Raw genomic sequence first — 11,532 nt, 5'->3', positions numbered from 1 at the left:
CAGCAACCCTCAGTTTGTTTTGTGAGATTGAGTCACTTATGGTTTGTCTCCCTCCCAATCCCATCTTGTTTCATTGATTCTTCTCCCTCCCCCTTTTGTTTATCTTCCGATATCAGTCCGCTGTTCCCCCTCTACTTTACCTGCCCACTGGCGTCTTCTGCCCCTGTAGAGATCCAGATGTGTATAATTCTGATCTCAGGCTGATTTCATGGGTGATTGGAGTTCTTTGGTAGGTAATCAGCTCACTTTGGGGTACTGGCTGAAAAGGCGCTTCCTCCTACTCCCCCGCCATCTTGTCCCCACCCCCAGCACTGGCTTTTTTATGCAAATAATGGATCACTAAATTCTACCACTAAAACTAATAATACACTATAGGTGAACTAACTTGAACTTAAATAAAATTTTGAAAAATGTAAGTATAAATATAAATATGTAGTACATGAAGTTGATCCAAATGCATATTGTATACCAGTATATGGAGAGGGGGATAGATATGAACCATTCTAGAAGCAAAATTAAAAGATCAGGAAGGTACTCTTTGGATCTACTTAATAAACATAAATATATAACAGCAGCTTATAGAGAAATGTTATAGAGGAGCTAATTAAATGGAACTAATATACTATGTGTATGAACTAGTAGACTGGGTTTTTTAAAAATATTTTATTTATTTGCCAGAGAGAGAGAGAGAGTACACACAAGCAGGCAGAGAGACAGCAGAGGCAGTGAGAGAAGCAGGTTCTCCACCGAGCAAGGAGCCAATGTGGGACTCGATCCCAGGACCCTAGGACCATGACCTGAGCTGAAGGCAACGGCTTAACCAACTGAGCCACCCACGCATCCCCAGACTGGGTATTTTAAAGATGTCAATTGCTCCAAATTGATTTATATATTCAGAATAATGTCCGTCAAAAATCTAGAATAGTATTCTAGACAAGGTACCTTCTTATAAATTTAAAAAGTTGATTCTAAAATTTATCAAGAAGTAAAATGGTCCAAAAAATGCCAACCTACTCTTGAGGCTAAGAATAACAACAAGATAGATGATCATGTTCTACTAGATATCAAGATTTATTATAAAACGATTTAATTAAGGTTTTCTATTACTAACACAGAGACAGACAAATTCAGCAATGGAAAAGGAAAGAAAACTCAGAAATGGGCCCCAAATACCGAGATGACCAGACATGTCAATTTGTTCAGGGTAGACTTTTCAGTCAATACAGATGGATGATTAGCTCTTCATGTATAAAATTAATGAAATTTTATCCTCACCCACCATATGCAAAAGACAATTCCCATTAGACTAAAGTACTAAATATGAAAGGGTAAACCATAAATCTTTTATAAAATCATATAGGACAATGTATTGATTATAAAGAAGGATGTTTAAAACAAGATATGAAAATCACTAACTACAAAACAACTGATAAATATAATTGTATATATATGTACTTTATATAAAGTTATATTAAAATTATGAATTTTATTAAAAATCTCATAAGAATAAAAAGACAAGCCACAAAAGTAGGAAAAATATTTGCCACACGCATGAATAGCAAAATTCTAATGTCCTACATATAAAAAGAAAAAATTATTTTGACAGGAAAATGAACAAAAGAAAAGAACAGGAACTTGACAGAAGAGGAAATCCAAATCTCTAACTACCTCATCCTTAATAGTAACCATACCAACTAAAACCACAATGAAAAGAACCATTAAAGCCGTATCAGAATGGCAAAAATTAAGAAGCTCAATAAAATAAAGCATTGGCAATAATGTAAAAAAATGAGGACTCTCATTTTGGGAAAAGTTTTAGCTACCCATTATGTGGTAAAGTTACTTCAGCCCAGAATTACATACTAGGTATTTATCCTAGAAAAACTCATACTCACTGCACCAAAATAAATATACAGGAATGTTTGTGGCAGCATTGTTTGTAATAACCAAAATCAGGAAATAACTCAAATGATCATGTGAAAAAGAAATAGTAAGATAAAATTTGATATATACATACTGTGAAGTGAATATAATCAATGAAAGTGAACAAACTATAGTCATATGGAATAGCATGAATGAATTCCAAATATTGAACAAAATGATATGTAATAAATTATTCTGTTCATATAAAGGTCAAGTAAAGGCAAACAGAACTATATTATTTAGAGATGCATATATAAATGGTAAAACCAGGAGGGGAGTTAAGGTAGTGGAATAATAGCGGGGCGCTATGTTTGCCTCATCCCTTGAACATAGCTAGATAAATATCGAATCATTCTGAGCACCCAAGAAATCGATCTAAAGACTGGGAAAACAAACTGCACATCTACAGGTTGAAAAATGGCCACATTGTGGAAGGTAGGAGCTGTGGAGAGTTGATCTGGGAGAGAAAAGAATTGTGGGTATTGCAGAGGGGAGGAAGCCCTGATCACAAAGAGAGGAAAGAGGGAGAGAGAGAGAGAGAGAAAGCTGTATGCAGGGGATTGCACAAGAAAAGCTCTTCCCCAAAACCATTGGCTGGGAAAAGGAGGGGAGCTGTTTATCACAAGTTTTAACAAGCAGTAGAGCTCAAAGACTGAATTTTTAGAAGTCCATGCCATTGCCAGGGTCATGCCTGGTACCTGGTGCTCCTGCTCTTGCCTGGGACCAAACTGCATGATCTGAGGATTCCGTGGATCACAGCGAGAGAAAGAGTTCCCTTTCTTGGAACTATTTTCTTGGAGTGCTTTTGGGAGAGGTGGCACTGCCTCTCAGGGGACAAAAGAGACAGTGGGCACCATTGAGCAGACCTGTTAATTAGCATAGCAGCAGAGACACCTGCTGAAGGCAGCTAACCTGGAAGCCAGCTTTTGGCTGTGATTTACCATAAAATCTCAGCTTCTATACAGTCTATGACTACCTTTCTGGGACAAAATGGCACAAGCCACAGTGCAGCGAGACTCTTCCCCCAGAGGATCAGCATGGGTCCGGCCAAACTGCGTCCCTAAAACTTGGAGTTTTTGAAACCCAGCCATTTCATCTGAGATAAAACACAAGAGTACTGTGCTTGCCAGGCAGGCAGACAGCATTGACACAGATAGGGTGAAAGCATGGTTCTGATAGAACTGGACCATAAGAGGGGAGATTCTTTGCTTTTCTGTGAAGGTTTCCTGAACAGTGGCATCCAAACCCCCCTCTCCAGGGTTGAGAGCATGGGGTGATACCATTATCCCCCTCCCCCATCAGCAGAAACAGACTTCGGAAACAGCACCCCCCAGTGGAGACTGGAGCCACTTACACCAAGCCCCACCCCACTGTACCCTGCCGCTGCATCTTGACTAGGGCAAGTCGGCTAAGAACCAGCTCAGCCGTCCCCTCCCCCAGAATTCCAGCACAGACCCTCTGCATGCACTGATCATAGAGTGCTGCAAAGCCTCAGCTCTAGTGGAAGTAGGATCAGGCTTATTTTAAGAAGCAATCCAAAGCATACCTAATTAACATGCCACACCAGACAAGGTCCAAACACTCCCCTCTCCAGGCGAGGAAAAACTGCAATGGACTGACCTGAGAGAAAGGACAGCCAAAACACAACAGCAGAATGCAAAACTTTCTGAAGCACCAGGCTCTGGACAGTATAGAACCCCTTCTTAATATAGCCATTATCAGGAACAGGAAATATAATAAGCTTTTCCAATGTGCGCGCGTGCGCGCACACACACACACACACACACAACAATGACCTAGACAAAATACCAAGATGGAGGAATTCACCCTAAAAGAAAGAACATAAAGAGGTCATGGCCAGAGGTCTTATCAAAACAGATATAAGTAATATGCCTAAACCAGAATTTAAAACAAAAATCATGAGGATATATCACACCAATTTCTTTCTTTCTTTTTTTTAATTTCTTTTCAGTGTAACAGAATTCATTGTTTTTGCAACACACCCAGTGCTCCATACAATACGTGCCCTCCTTAATACCCACCACCTGGCTCCCCCAACCCCCCCCCCTTCAAAACCCTCAGGTTGTTTTTCAGAGTCGGTAGTCTCTCATGGTTCACCTCCCCTTCCAGTTTCCCTCATCTCCCTTCTCCTCTCCTTATCAGTAATGACTATGATGAGATACCATCTCACACCTGTCAGAATGGCTAAAATTAACAACACAGGAAACAACAGATTTTGGGAAGGATGCAGATATAGGGCAACTCTCTTACGCTGTTGATGAGAATGCAAACTGCTGCAACCACTCTGGAAAACAGTATTGAAGTTCCTCAAAAAGTTAAAAATAGAATTTTTTCTATTTAAATTATTAAAGCACAACCCTGTGGCCTGTAAGTACTTTTTCCCAGCTTTCAGGCTTATCTCTACATCATTGCTTTGCTTCTTGTTGATGATCATATTGATCTGTTTTTCTCAATCTCCCTGGGTAGCCATTGTTTCTTGAAGTGATCCTGTTGGAAGCCTCCTTGAGTGGCCAGAACTGACCCTTTTCACCTGTCACTTTATCCTGACTTTGAACCATTCTGAAGGTACTCTTGGCCTTCCCCCTACTCTCTATGATTAGGCTTCCTTAGGAGGCCCCTCTCCTCATTTCCTACTGGTGCATTTATTGTGCTAGTGAACATCCCACTACTTCTAAGTGTTCAACAATCAATGAACTCTCTTTGACACAAAGATAGTCAATGAACCAAACTCTCCATCCTTCCCCAGATCTTCCCCAGAGTCAAGATCCCTTTTCTGTCTTGAGACTCATGTGCCACTAAAGGGCATGGTCTGATGACACAGTTAGCCTTCAAAGGCCAGATATGACCAAATGTAATGAAATCAATTACAGCCCAAACTGTGATTCTTTTACTTCACCTCTGATCTTTTACTTTTCTCCAGTACCCTGCATCCCTAAGTCATGTGTTCAAACTTAGAGTCCTATATCTCCTTTTATCTATTACAAGCTATCTATTATAACATTTTTTTATATTTTTCCAGAAATGCAAATACCCTTTTTAGGTGAGGCAAATGTGAAAAACCAAGTTTGGGTGATTGTGATCTACAATTCCACAAACCATTGCCTTGTATCCAAAGATTTTGCTAAACAGAGATGAGTTCTAGAAAATTGAGGCCTTAGTCCAATGCTCTTTGGAGCCCTGTGAGTGTTAGAAGGCATTAACAGATGAAGAATTTGAACTGGACCAGGCAGCTAGACAGGCTATGCAGGTTGGGTCACCCCTGGTTACCAGTTTTGGTACATAATCACCTGAAATCTAAAATATACCAGAGAAGTGAAAATATACCAGTGAGAAGTGAAGTCAAAGGGTTTCATATAGTTAACTAGTTAGTGACTTTGTGCAAGTTATTGAAACTACATGATCCAGTATTCTTATTTGTAAAATTAACAGAAGATAATTCTATTTTTGCTTTCATCATCAGTACAGTTCTATGTTAGACAGCTGCAATTTTACAGATGAGAAAACTGAGGCTCAGAGGGGTTATTTAATAACTTATTTCTATAAAGCAGAACTAGGACTAGGTATTTGGATCTCAATACCTGTGCTTATCCTGACTTTTATTTTTACCACATTTTCATTTCTAAGACCCTGATCATCCCCCAAAATATCTACTACTTGGATAGAATTTTTGGTAATCTTTTTATTTTAAAAATACCTCACTGTTATTTTGGTGATATTGTAATAACTCAAACTTGGGGTAGTTGAAAACGAAAAAGGGAAGAAGGAAGGAAGGAAAAGAAAGAAAGAAAGAAAGAAGAAAGGAGGGAGAGAAAGAAAAGAGAGAGTAAGAAAGATGAGAGAGAGAAAGAAAAGAAAGAAAGAGGGGGAGGGAATGGAGGAAGGAAGGGAGGGGCCGAGGGAAGAAGGGTGGAAGGAAGGGAAGAAAGAACTGCTCCCAGAAAAGTAGTTGTTATATTTCCCATATTTAAAGAAAATAAAAATTGTAAAATAGCATTAAATAACAATATGGTAAAATATATTTGAGATTCATATTTTATACTTGCTTTTTTTCCAATTATAGGTATTTATTTTATTCAGCCAGCATTCAATGTCTAATGTATTATACCTAGAATAGGGAATATGAAACAAGATGACTGACAGATGTCTTTGGATCTTCATTCAATATTCAGTGGGCCTGATGTACTGAGTATTCAATACTTACTCCGTGCTTGGTTTCTGGGATAAAAGTTGATTAAGGCAGTTGCTCCTGTAAATATTTTGGCATCTGCATTAGTTTTCTAGGGCTACCATAACCGTAACAAAGTACCAATTTGTGGCTTAAAAAACCAAAGTTATTGTCTCATAGTTCTGGAAGTTGTTCGTCGGGTGTCCACATAATTGGTTCCTTCTGAGTGTTCTAAGAAAAAGCTGTTCCAGGTCTCCCCCTATCTTTGTGACCTCAGGCATTCCTTAGACTATACTCCAGTTGTCTTCACCTAACCTTCTCCATGTGTCTTCATGTCATCTTCCTTCTATATGGCCTGGTTCTGTGTCCAAATTTCCCCTTTTTGTAAGGATATTGGATTAGGAGCCACCCTAATAACCTCATTTTAACTTGATTGCCTCTGTAAAGACCTTATTTACAAATATGATCAAATTCTGAGGTACAGGATGTTAAGACTTCAACATATCTTCTTTGAGAGACATAGTTCCACCCATAACACCATCTTCTTTTTTCTTTTCCTGTAAATTTCGCCGAATTCATTGAAGACCAAATGACTACTCCAGTCTATTCTGATCAATATAACTTTTTATATTGCCACTGCAATATGATGAAGACTCATTTTTCTTTTATTATACTCTTAAGAAATGCCTAGAAAAGTGAATCAAAGTAGAGGTTATACACAGATGAAGAAAAATAAAGTGATCTTAGCAATAAAAGTATCAGGTTTGTAATATATGAAAAAAAATGGACAAGATATTGCAAAAAGTTAAGTTGTAAAAGTCCTCCAGATGGTGGGATTCCAAAGCCATCATCCATTGGCTGCGGGATTGCCATATTGACTGTCATTTTATTCTACACAGTCTTGCTTCTCAACGGAGAGTTCATTTTATAGAAAAAATGTATAAGCACTGGTGAAATCCATTGGTTTTACCATATTCCCCATCACCCTGAAGCTGCCATTATAAGGGAATGACCATTATGGTAGAATGACCTTTTGAAATCTCATTTATCATGACAGCTGAGAGACAGCACTTTGTCAGTGTCCTACAGGAGCAGTTCTCAAATTATTTGATATGAGGACTCCTTTTATATTCTTAAAATTATTGAAGACTCCAAAGATCTTTTAATGTGGGTTATACTTATTGATATTGTTTTATAAATTAAAATTGAGAATTTAGGAGCACCTGGTGGCTCGTCGGTTAAGCATCTGTCTTTGGCTCAGGTCATAATCTCAGGGTCCTGGGATCAAGCCCTGTGTCAGGCTATCTGCTCAGTGGGGAGTCTTCTCCCCCACCCCTTCGTGTGTGCTCTCTCTCAAAAATTAATTAATTAATTTAAATTGAGAATTTTAAAAAGTTTATCAATTCATGAAAAAATAACAATCCACTATATGTTAACATAAGTAGCATTTTTATTAAAATAATTATCTTTTCTGAAACAAAAAAATCTGAATCTGTTTTTATTGAAGTATATGAAGAAGAGCATGCCTTAAACAGAGACATTATTGGAAAGGGAAGAGCATTTTCAGATCTGAAACAGTATGTGAATTTTCATACTCTGTTAAAATCCACTGGTCTATATTGCACTTTGAGTGGAACTTTCATCCAGGCATAATTTTTTTTCCCCTCAGATGTAAAGATCTTTCTTTTCTTTTCTTTTTTAATTAAAATATACTGTATTATTGTTTCAGGGGTACAGGTCTGTGATTCATCAGTCTTACACAATTCATAGCACTCACCATAGCACATACCCTCCCCAGTGTCCATCACTCAGGTACCCCATCCCTCCTACTCCCTTCCCCTCCAGAAGCTGTCAGTTTGTTTTCTGAGATTAAAAGTCTCTTATGGGGGTGCCTGGGTGGCTCAGTGGGTTAAGCCTCTGCCTTCAGCTCATGTCATGATCTCAGTGTCCTGGGATAGAGCCCCATATTGTGCTCTCCATTTAGCGGGGAGCCTGCTTCCCCCCTCTGCCTACTGCTCTGCTTACTTGTGATCTCTCTCTGTGTCAAATAAATTAGAAAAATCTTAAAAAAAAAAAAGAAAAGTCTCATGGTTTGTCTCCCTCTCTGGTTTCGTCTTATTTCATTTCCCCCTCCCTTCCCCTATGATCCTCTGTCTTGTTTCTCAAATTCCTCATATCAGTGAGATCATATGATATTTTTCTTTCTCTGATTGACTTATTTAGTTTAGCATAATACCCTCTAGTTCCATCCACATCATTGCAAATGGCAAGATTTTGGTTTTTTGATGGCTGCATAATATTCCATTGTGTATATATATACCACTTCTTCTTTATCCATTCATCTGTCGATGGACAGCTAGGTTCTTTCCATAGTTTGGCTATTGTGGACATTGCTTTTGTAAACATTCGGGTGCACGTGCCCCTTCAGATCACTACATTTGCATCTTTAGGGTAAATACCCAGTAATGCAATTGCTGGGTCATAGGGTAACTCTATTTTCAACTTTTTTAGGAACTTCCATACTGTTTTCCAGAGTGCCTGCACCAGGTTGCATTCCCACCAACAGTGTGGGAGGATTCCCCTTTCTCCACATCCTCACCAACACCTGTTATTTCCTGACTGGTTAATTTTAGCCATTCTGACTGGTGTGAAGTGGTATCTCACAGTGGTTTTGACTTGGATTTTTGACTTGGAGTCATGTTGAGCACTTTTTCAGGTATCTGTTGGCCATTTGGATATCTTCTTTGCAGAAATGTCTGTTAATGTCTTCTGCCCTTCTTGATTGGATTGTTTGTTCTTTGGGTTTTGAGTTTGATAAGTTCTTTATAGATTTTGGACACTGGCTCTTTATCTGATATGTCATTTGCAAATATCTTCTCCCATTCTGTCAGTTGTCTTTCTGTTTTGTTGACTGTTTCCTTTGCTATGCTAAAACTTTTCATCTCGATGAAATCCCAATAGTTCATTCTTGCCCTTGCTTCCCCTGCCTTTGGCAATGTTGCTAGGAAGAAGTTGCTGCAGCTGAGGTCGAAGAGGTTGCTGCCTGGGTTCTCCCCAAGGATTTTCGTGTAATCCTGTCTCACATGAAGTCTTTCATCCATTTTGAGTCTGTTTGTTTTTGTGTGTGGTTTAAGGAAATGGTCCAGTTTTATTCTTCTGCTGGTGGTTGTCCAATTTTCCCAACACCATTTGTTGAAGAGGCTGTCTTCTTTTCCATTGAACATTCTTTCCTGCTTTGTCAAAGATTAGGTGACCATAAAGTTGAGGATCCATCTCTGGCTCTCTCTCTATTCCATTGACTTATGTATCTGTTTTTGTGCCAGTACTTTATTGTCTTGATGATTACATAGCTTGAAGGCTGGAATTGTTTTTTGGTTTTCTTTTTCAACATTCCTCTGGCTATTCAGGGTCTTGTCTAGTTCCATACAAATTTTAGGATAATTTTTCCATTTCTTTGAAAAAAGTTGATGGTATTTTGATAGGGGTTGCATTAAATGTATAGACTGATCTAGGTAGTGATGAGGGAACAGGAGGCTGGCTGAGGACAAAGCAAAAGCTGGCGCCTTGCACCCCCCCCCCTTCATCCGCTCCCCTCCATAGGTGTAGCATTCCTCAGGCACCCCTGACTGCCATAAAATGATAAATAGTTAACTTGCTAAGATCACAATTCTACAAGACAGGAGTCTCCCTTGGTTTGCAAATGTCCTTGAGATTACAACAAAGAAGTTACCTTATCAATAGCCCAATTTCCAAAGACACAGAACTCAGTTCCTCAAGCCTAATGTTACCCTCCCCTCCATAAAAACCGAAGGAGGTGGAGGTAGAAGGAAAAGTAAATAAAGTTAAATTTCTTCTAAACCTAAATCTCATTAACAAGGATGCTTGATAGCAGGAATGTAACATTCCACCAGACTCCCAATTGTCTTTAAACCTAAATCTCATTAACAGGGATGCTTGATAGCAGGAATGTAACATTCCACCAGGAGACTCTCAATTGTCTTTACTTGATAGTAACTAAGCCTTCAATATTCTGATAGTATTCTTTGCCCCAATAGCCCTTTGTCCTCACGTACCCAACTCCTGCGTATATAACCAACCACCTCTCACAACCCGGGGCAGCAGCAGCTCTTCCTGCCCACCGGTCCTGTCCCCGTGCTTTAATAAACCACCATTTTGCACCAAAGATGTCTCAAGAATTCTTTCTTGGTCATCGGCTCTGGACCTCAGCCCACCAAACCTCACCTAGGTTCTAGAACTTCATCAGTAGCATAGATGTTTTCACAATATTTGGTCTTCCAATCCATGAGCATGGTACGCTTTGTTTCTTCCTCAATTTCTTTTATTCTATAGTTTTCTGAGTACAGATTCTTTGCCTCTTTGGTTAGATTTATTCCTGGGTATTTTATGGTTTTGGGTGAAACTGTAAATGGGATCAATTCCTTAATTTCTCTTTCTTCTTTCTTGTTGTTGGTGTATAGAAATGCAACTGATTTCTGTGCATTGATTTTATATCCTGATATTTTATTGAATTCCTGTATGAGTTCTAGCAGTTTTGGGGTGGAGTCTTTGGGTTTTCCACATAAAGTGGCATATCATCTGCAAAGAGTGAGAGTTTGACTTCTTTGCTGATTCAGATAGGCATGTGCTTTTAAATACTATACATTAATCATTTGAAACTACTGGTTTGTTGATGTTCCAAATATTGACACATTTATTATGTATTATACAGATGTTCCAAATATTAACACAGTTAATTACATAATGTAAAATATGACATCCATTAACATTACCACAAATCTCCATCATGATTTTATCACTGGCAACAAAAAATGTCAGTATTTTTTTTCTCTGTTGTGCTCATTTAAGTTGGTTTCAAGAAAAATTCTGCCAAATATGTTTCAATAACTATAGTCTGCCAGGCATTCTTTCAAGTATAAGTGCTGTTCTAATTTGTATTTTTAGAAAAGTGATTACTTCAGTTCACAACTAAAATAGTTGTACAGGTGTTTTTCCTTGAGACAATCATCATGGTCTGGTTTGTAGTGCAAATGATTTATACATACTTCCCATTTTGTTACACAGAATAGTAAAAAGATATATACATTTTGTACCATTTCACCAAGCTGTTCTCAGTGCTGTTGAGCTATCTTCCTATGTTTTCTTCTAAAGACACTAGAAACAATTTGGAGATCACTGACATGTTAATAATAATGAGTCTTCCAATCCATCAACATGATATATCTTTCCATATATTTAAACTTCTTCAATTTCTGTGATATTTTCTAGTTTTCAGCATACAAGTGTTACACATCTTTTGTTAAACTTATCCCTGAGAATATAATATTCTAAATACCATAAATTGAATTGTTTTTACTTTTATTTTTCAATTGTTTGTTGCTTGTACATAAAAATATAATACCTTT

Source organism: Mustela nigripes, chromosome 6, assembly GCF_022355385.1.
Source record: "Mustela nigripes isolate SB6536 chromosome 6, MUSNIG.SB6536, whole genome shotgun sequence".
Taxonomy (NCBI): Eukaryota; Metazoa; Chordata; class Mammalia; order Carnivora; family Mustelidae; genus Mustela; species Mustela nigripes.
Note: the sequence above shows the minus strand (reverse complement) of the source record.